Raw genomic sequence first — 9,475 nt, 5'->3', positions numbered from 1 at the left:
GTGGGTGCCCGATTAGCCAACTTGTGGCTAAGGGCTTTTATGACTCTATGTAAAACAATCTTTTGTTTAATATAATTTACACTTTTATAATGGCATTGACTTTATCTTTTTTCATATTGTTATATTATGATATACTATTGTTGTTTTGATAAAGACCTTGAATATACTATAGTGTATGTAAGATGTGGTAGCACATGGGGATGGCTATCATGAAACACATCTTATAGTCACTGTATATTCTAAACAGTTCCTAGTCAATTGAGCCGTCCGCAAATAAGGATAAGGATCGCTCGAGATTGAGACTAGCATTTACGATGCCGAGTACCACGTTTCATTGGTATGGAACATAGAGATGTTCAAAGCATGCAAATGGATATTCATATGATGAATGATCGAACTACCCTATTCGGACTTTCCAAGTGGTTATCACTTATCGAGTGGATAAAGTCCGCGGTTTTGGTTGTACACCATTAGTCCTTATTACTTGAAACATCATTGAGACTCTATATGCTAGTACTGTACTTTGACTCGTTTATCGACTCTATTGGGGTCATCAGGTGTCGGGATTGGGTACAGTTACGACACATATAGGAGTCGATGCTTTGTTGTCAAGGATTCACCACATACTTGCGAGTGTGGATATCCTATGCGATTTGAGGAGATATTAGTGTGACGAATCTCTGGCCAGAGTACATTATGTGTTTTAGGTTAATGGGTTTTCCTAGTAACACATTCGATGTCACTAATAGATCTCCAAGATGTTATGCATAGTTATTGAATCTCGAACGACTCTCGATGCACCAATGGTTGTTGATTCGATCGGGATATTTGGTTGAAGGGACCGTACTGTACGCTAACCAAAATCTACTGGTTCTTGCAGGCACTATCAGTAATACCTAGGGAATCATGGGGTAATGTTGCTAGGTGCTCTTACCATGATTCGATGGGTAAGTCGGAAATTGTTGTTCCGAGTCACAAGGAGTTGTGAGCCCACGGCTAGCTGTATTCCTGAACCATTGAGGGTTACACAAGTAATGGATTACTAAAACCCCGTAGAGATAGTTAAATTTAAAGAGTTAAATTTAATGAAAGAGAAGTTGGACTTCTTAACAAAAGGAGTGGGATTTCCTAAAATGACATAGGGATGGACATTTTTGGAAATCACTGAATTCGGATTCAGAAAAATTATCTTGACTCTAAAAGATGCAGAAATGGTTTCTGTGAACATTGGTGAAATCAGTTTATCAATCGGAGTCACGATGAATTTTATATTAATTTCTATAACAACAGGCTTGGCTTGTTGGGCTTAAGTTATGGATTGTGGGCTTTAAGGAGTTAGAGTCCTGATATAATTATAACTTAATCCAGTCTAGAAATTGTCTATAAATAGGACTGCAGTGTTCGAAAATTGTGTGTGATTTTCAGTCTTGAATTTTCGAAAATCAGTCTAGATTATTCAAGAGGATTTTCGAAATCTTCTGTCCCTTTTGGAGAAAATTCGGGTTGTGGTTTTTGTGAAAAATTACAATCTGAATTAACAGATCATATCTGTTTATTCTCTACGCAAACTTCTGATTGATTTCTAGTGCAGTCAATCAGAGGGTTTTGTTTTCTATTCGTGGACCTGATTGAAGAAACGTTCATTCATCAGTTCCTGGGATATACAACAAGAGCAGATTAAATTCTGTTGGTATCCATAATCTCGCTTCGAGATTTTAAGGTAAAATATTTAATAGTGATTATTTGTTTTACTTACACAAATTTAATCGTAAAGTTTTGATACCCAGATATGGAATCGTTCCATATTAATAAAAATAAATTTTTAAACTTCCGCTGCACCGGGTATCAATTCTAATTGATCTGAACACAGTTTTCCAACAATGAAGAGCAGCGAAAAGACATTCAAAGGAGGACTTGTAGGAAAGGGTGCGTTTAGGTAACCAAATAATGATATAGACCGCAATGGCAAAGGAAAACGACCAGAAACGATTAAGGACTAACGCATGATGCAGGAGGAAAATAAGGTTTCGACAACATGACGGTGACGACGTTCGGAGTAGCCATTATTGTCGTAGCTCGATTTTATTTTACAAGATTAATTGACTGAATATGATTAAGGAATGGATTAAGAGATTAAATTGGATATAATTAAAGAAAATTGAAAAATGGACTCGGAGGAGATCGGAGCATCCAATCTGGGTTCGGAACGTCCAATCTAGTTAGGCCATGCATTTCTGACGTGTCAAGTTGGTGTCAACTCGTGGCAGGGATTGGAACGTCCGATCTGGAGATCAGAGTGTCCGATGACATGGCAGGACAAATGTCAACGAGATCGCGACATGTGGCAAGGGAATGTAGATCGGAGCGTCCGATCGTTGCCTATAATTAGGTCATCCGAGATTCATATTTCTCATACAGAATTCAAGATTTCCTCTCTAATTCTTAGTGTTTTGGATCATTTCCAGCCTTTTTAGGCTTGGTCCGGGAGTTAGCAAAGTGCTCCGGAGGCTTAGCGGAGTAGTGGCCAAGTTCTAGGGCCATCGTCTTCGAAGGGCTGACGACGGACAGAGGTATTCCTAAGTTCCATATAAATAGTTAGGGAGTATGAAATAGCTTAGTTAAGACTTTTAGAATATAATTATGATGCATAAGTATTTTTCATTGTAGTGCGGATTTTAGGCGAGGACTTAGATCTAGTTTAGCTTGCCTAGTGAATAATGTACGAAAGTACTGTTCGATATATCCTGACTTAGTATGCATGTATTATGTGTTGCATTGTTTATATGGCATGATTTTATCTGCACATATTATGACATATTATTATGCTACATGCATGATCATCTTGAGCGTGTCAGATCACCAATATTGGTTGGACACGTAGACTTGTGTCAGGTCACCATCAGTTGGGTATGTAGGTCACTTTCTGAAAAGACGGCACATCGTGCTATATATCGAGGGCCCAAGTCTGTTCTTGACCAGAGATTCTTGACCTCGAGTCTTGGTACCCGTACACTTACATACATGCACATATAATATTGTATACTCATACTCTCGTACTGAGCATTTTATGCTCACGTCCTCGTACTGTTTTGGAACACCCTATTCCATGGGGCAGATTTGCGTATGGATGAGGCGACCTTCGATTTGGTTGTATAACTAAGGGCATGATTGGTATGCTTGAATGGAATAGAGTTGGAATGGAATTAACTTTGAAATGGAATAAGAATAGGAATATGAATGATAAGTTTATTTCATTCAAACGATTGGTAACAGATAAATAAAACAGGAATGAAATAGAATTATTTTTAATTATCAAGTCATTTTTCACTAAAATTCAAAATAGTAGCTACTCAAAAATATTTAATATAGATTAAAAAATATTTATTATAATTATTATTTAAAAACAATAAAAAGAATTATAACTATTAATAGTCTATTAATCATTATAAAATTATCTTTATATTAAAACTAATATAAATATTAATCTTAATTTAGTAATTATTATCATTAGTATTTTATTTATTAAAATAAGTGTCTTTTAATAAATATTATTATAGTTATTATTTAACAATTATTTTATTATATTATACATTTTTATAATATACGTGATTTTGTTAATTTTATTTATTTGGTTATTAATATTTTCATCACCATTCAATTGTCATAATTTTATATTTATAAATGATAGTGTCCTAATTTGATAACATTTTATTTTTATGATTATTATTTTAGGTATTTTATTAAGCTAAATAAGGAAAATAGTTTATAAATGAAAAAAAATTAGGAGTGAAAATGACCATTCCAATCCAAAATGGATGTAATGGCTATTCCCATGAATATGAGAATAGTCATTCCAATGGGAATGAACATTCCCATTCTAAAACCAAACCAAGCATAATTGTAGGGAATGAAATGTGAATGTTCGTTCCATTCCTACTTCATTCCCTCCTACCAATCATGCCCTAAGTATTTACATATTCCTTTCTTTGGGATTGTAATTTGTTATTATGGTTTCCGCTGTTAATTTCTGATTATTGTTTAAGTAAGTTAAATGCATGCTTAAGCTCTTGATTAATAGATGATCACGGTGCAGGTCACTACAATTATGCTCAGGGGTGGTCAGGTGAGAAATACCGTGCAACCCAAGAAATTCTTTGAATACTAGGAATTCACCACCATTATCAGTTTATAAGGTGAGAATAGGACGATTAAATCTTTTTTCGACGAGAGATTTAAAACATCAAAAGACAGGAAGAATGTCCGATTTTCTTTTTAAGGGATAAAACCATATATATTTATTGTAATGGTTAACAAATAGAACATAGTATTTACAATCATCGCATGAGAGAGCTGGGGAAGTCCAAAATCAGAGAAAACTAAATCTATGAAAAATTGCGAAGAAAGAGAGGAGCCATGAAAGGGTAATTTATGAATTTTATTGCAGTGGTAAGAATTACAATTAAATTGACGCATCGGAGAATTAAAAGACGATAATGCCTTACACACAACGAACCGACGTAAGACTCGATCAGATGGGTGACCTAGACACAGGGCCGATCCTAATAATTTTTGGGCCTGAGTCTAACTTTTAAAAGAGGCTTTTAAATCATAATGTGTGTTCATATTCTTTTAGACTAATAAAAAAAATTTTGATTTAAGAAATGTGCAATAATCAAAATATTTCTATTTTAATTGAGTAATAAGATCAAACATGTACAAAATGATTACTATAAAACAAATCGTTTAAAAGTTTAGAGCTAACAATATTGATCAAATTGTTCAGGAATTTTTTTTTTCAATTTATAGCATAACCAATTCATTCAATCTTTTCATATAACATGGTTTATTGAGGAAATATTTTGAAAAGCTTTAAATTTGAGAAATTTTGTTTTGCACTTACAACCGTAAAAAGTATAGTCAACAAGATTTTATAAGCAATACGAGTATTTGAGAAATATCCATCAATTCTTTTTCAAGTAATTCACTACATCCATTGTCGATTTTATTTTTCTTGGTAATGAGAACTTCAAGAATGTCAACTCCAAAAATAAATCGTGCTCATTAATATCAGAACATCCCTTATGTGTCAGAAAATATGTTTTTATATTAGTCCAATTACACTAATATATAATAAATTTAGAAAATAAAAATGTTTTTTTGTTTATATTGGGCACGAGAAAAAAAATTTATATTTGAAAAATATTATCAAAAGACATAGGAATAATAAACTTCATAAATAAATTTATCAAAAGGCACAGAAATAATAAAAAAAGTTTATATTAGGCAGTAGGCAAAGAAAAAATAATTTTCTGAGATATGAGAAAAAAGCCCAATAATAATTAATTTATATTGGATCAATTTATAATTTTATATAATAATTTTTTTTTCAAAATTATAGGCCCCCAAAAAAAAATGGGTCCGAGTCGGACGACTCTTCGGCCTCCAAATAGGAACGGCCCTGCCTAGACGACTATGCCAAACAGAAAATGGCACGAAAGAGGACGAGAGTGCTAGTGGTGGAGAAGGCGAGGATGTAGATCAGAAGTAGACACCGCCCTTAAGTGGACCCTAATGGGGAATGACTCCGGTGTGAGGATCCTTCACCTAAAAAACAGAGGAAGAAAAAACAATAATAATATCATTAGATTTGCAAAGTTGAGAGACCGAGAAAAGTTGCTTAATAATTGAGGGAACACAAAGGGCATGCGGGAACTTTAGGGAGCACGGATTAGAGAGCATTAAGAGACAACCTGTGTGAGCGATGGGGAGGCTAACACCATCACCAACAACAGCACCATCAGAGCCAACATAGGGAGCATGCATGGAGAGATTGGCAAGATCACATATCACATGGTGAGTGGCACCAGAATCAAGAATCCAGTCAGACGAAGAGGATGATGTAAGCATGTAGGCAGAAACATGGGAATCAGGATGGCCAGTGGGAGGCACAAGCACAGGAGCAGGATCTGGCAGATACTGGAAATTCAGGAAGCGGCGAGAAGAGTAGCATTGACGACTGCAGAGCTGGCGGAGCCTGAGATACGGGCGTGGGGCACGTTGACCGTGCACAAAGTGATGGGGAGGTGGCGACGACCGAGAGGGCTACGTTCCATGTTGACGGTTGATGGATATTTGATGTGGGACGGCAACAGAAGGCGCCCATCGGTAGTAACCTCTAGATCGGGCATAGGAGAGAGTCGTGCTTGGATGGCATTGACGAGTTTCTTATAGTCATCATCCAGACCATGGAGAAATTTGATGATAAGGTCCTCAATATCAAGAGGAGCATTCATGAGTGCTAGTTCATCATCTTTAGATTTGATGAACTGCATGAACTCGATGATGGACTGAGAGCCCTTGACCGGATTGCGAAGTTGAGTCTTTAGTTGAGTGATGCGGCCACGAAAGGGCTTGTCATAGGTGAGAGCAAGGGTGTTCCAGGTGGCAGCGGAGGTGGTAGCAGTTGCAATAAACGGAATCAAGGAGACAACGATCCAATGAGGATATTCAAGATCAACTTGTCCTAGCGGATCCAGGAGGTGTACTCATGATTTAGCGTTTGAGCGGTGGCTAGAGCCGTCAAAAGGGGTCGGGCCAGCCCACCCCGCCATGAAAAATTGGCGGGTCGGGTTAGAGTTTTACTAACCCATTTGGAGGCGAGCCTAAATGGGCCAACCCAAACGGGCCGCGGGTTGAGGCGGGGCGGGTCGCCTGTTTTTTCAAAAAAATACATGTTTTAATTTTTTTTTGAATTATGAACATAAAAACACTTATTTTTAAATAATGTGATTTTAAAATTTTAAAACTAGTATTTGATATATTTTTAATGTCCTACATTATTATTTTTTATGGTTAAATATATATTTATATTATTCATATTATTTTGAAATGTGATTTTTTATCCAAAATATAATAGTTAACATCAAAATTTTATATGATTTGTTTGATTATGACATTTATAATTTGTTATTGTATAACATTGTTGATATAATTTTTTCAATCTCAAATACTAATTTTTTCTTGAATTTTTTATATTATTTTTAAATTTTGGCGGGTTGGGGTTTTTATGGCCCGTTTGGAGGAGGGCCTAAACGGGACGCTTGTCATGGAGGGGCGGGCCGACCCGTCTGACAGCTCTAGCGGTGGTGGCAACGGCGGTTGTGATTGATTTGGCCGAAGAATGATGAGGGTCATCAATAAATCCAAAGAGATCATTAACAGTGAGGAGGGTCATGAATTGCAGAAGCCAAGAGAGATAGTTGGAAGAGGTGAGATTCAAGGGCGCTTGAGCGACAACATTGAAGGATATCGGAGTAGTGACGGTGCCAGCGGCAACCATAGAGCCGAATGGGAAAAAAAATAAGGAAGATTTTTCCAATGGCTGGGAGGCGACGACTGGAAGTTGAGGTTAGGTTTTAGTGGCTTAGACAGTGGGCTCTTGATATCATGTAGAAACTAATGAAAGAATAATATTTTCATATATCTCAAAAAATGAATACACGAGATGTTTATATACAACGTTAAAGCTTAAGAAAGATAAATATTAAAAATAATGAAAGATTACAAGATAAAAAAAACATAATATACAATATATTCCAATATAATACGTAGGGATCGTTTGAATAAGTACTTTAAATTTTTTTAGTATTTTATAAGTGAAAAAATTTAATGTAGAATTTGGAAAATGTTTAAAACGTTTTTGAAAAACAACTGAGATGTTTTTTTTTTTTTGACTTTTTTTTGAATTGAATGTGCAATTGGAAATCAAACATATTATTTCTTAACTATAAAATCATTTTTATAAAATTGTTGCTCAAACGCATACATATTCTTAAAACAACTTTCAAAATATCTTATAATTTTTTCACAAAAATGTTTTATAAGTACATGTCCAAACAAAACCACGATATTATATATTTTCTTTCAAAGTGACAATTAATTTACATGTAGCTCTTAAAAATTTAACCATTGAACCTTTTATATATGCACACTTTAAACACAACCTTTTCAGTTTAATTATAATACTAGTAATCTTCGTACGCAAAAATTCGCGTGTATAAATAGTTTATATTATATATAAAAATAATGAATATTTTTTTAAATTTTAAAATTCAAAAATATAATTGAAAGAAGGTAGTTATAAGTAGCAAGGATATTTTTGTCCATTTATTAATTTGACTAATGCATTATTATATTGTATAGATGTAGTAATTTGAAATCGGTTGTAATTAGTACAATTATAATAACTAGTGGCATCGCACACACATTGCGTGTGCAACGTAACAAAAAAAAATTATAGTTTTATATATTATACTTTTGCTAAAGTAATCAGTGGTATTAGCGTTTGATTTGGAGTACAAAGATGAATATTGTGATAAAGAAAAGGTGGAGATAATTGTATATCCTTTTTCCCACGTTTTTGAGAAGGTGGTTATAACTATATAACCTCTTTCTCACTTTTTTTTCTTTACCTAATTGAAGAGTGCCGTTAAGTTTTGTTTTGTTTTTATTTTTTTGTAATTTTTTTTTGTGACCATCCAAAGAGACCATGCTATGACCTTCTCACATAATAAATAGGTATAGATAGTGTGGATAAGTAGTAGAGAGATTTGATTTTTTTTTCGAAGTTTACTAAATATCAATGCATTCGTAACCATAACAAATAACCTAATCCCAAATGCACCTAATTAACTTCAATTTGAACTGTGAGAATATGACAGATAAACATCTCGATATTTAAAAAAAAAAATTTATGTCCACAATTTTAAAACTATAGCGCTATATATATCAGCAAGTAACATAAAAATAAAAAAATTAATGTAAGTCTAAAATAAAACATAAAAAAATAATGTAAGTCTCATAGATTTTAACCATTTTGTAATTCCAGCAGTGCCAGTTCAAAATTACACTGTTTGTTGAAAAAGTGACGAAACTGAGCCATTAAAATTGTGATGCGTACTGTTAAAAGTTATAAGCATCGTGGCCAACTAAAAAATGTTACAGTAAATTATTGGGTTTTGAAGTTATCGATAATTAAAAATAAACTAAGAAGCATATAAAAATCCACGGATTACATTTTCTATTTTCTTCTTTTCCCTTCTTTTCTTTGTCACCGAGTGCATAGACCCTCATATATAATCTAAATGGGATCAAATACTCTTCCGTAAATATTATAATTATAGGTCACCTTATCTGCAAAATTCTAATTTATCAAATTAAAACGATCTCATCCAGTAGCTTTATTTGTTTTAAATATGTATGATCAAACATTTATTGTTTTACCAAAAGTTATAGTTGGTCATGATTAAACATAATTTTTCAATCAATGTCTTCACAAGAACAATTATTGCACACCAACTTGCATATAACTGTATATATAAATGAGTAACACGTCTACTCGATATCGGTGCTCATGAGCAACGCCAAGTTTGGCTGGAGATTAGGAGAGCAATGAAATGGCCCAGTGCAACCCCAG

This window comes from Henckelia pumila, chromosome 3 (assembly GCF_033568475.1).
Source record: "Henckelia pumila isolate YLH828 chromosome 3, ASM3356847v2, whole genome shotgun sequence".
Classification (NCBI taxonomy): Eukaryota; Viridiplantae; Streptophyta; class Magnoliopsida; order Lamiales; family Gesneriaceae; genus Henckelia; species Henckelia pumila.
The sequence above is the reverse complement of the archived record's forward strand: the minus strand, read 5'-3'. Positions refer to the sequence as shown.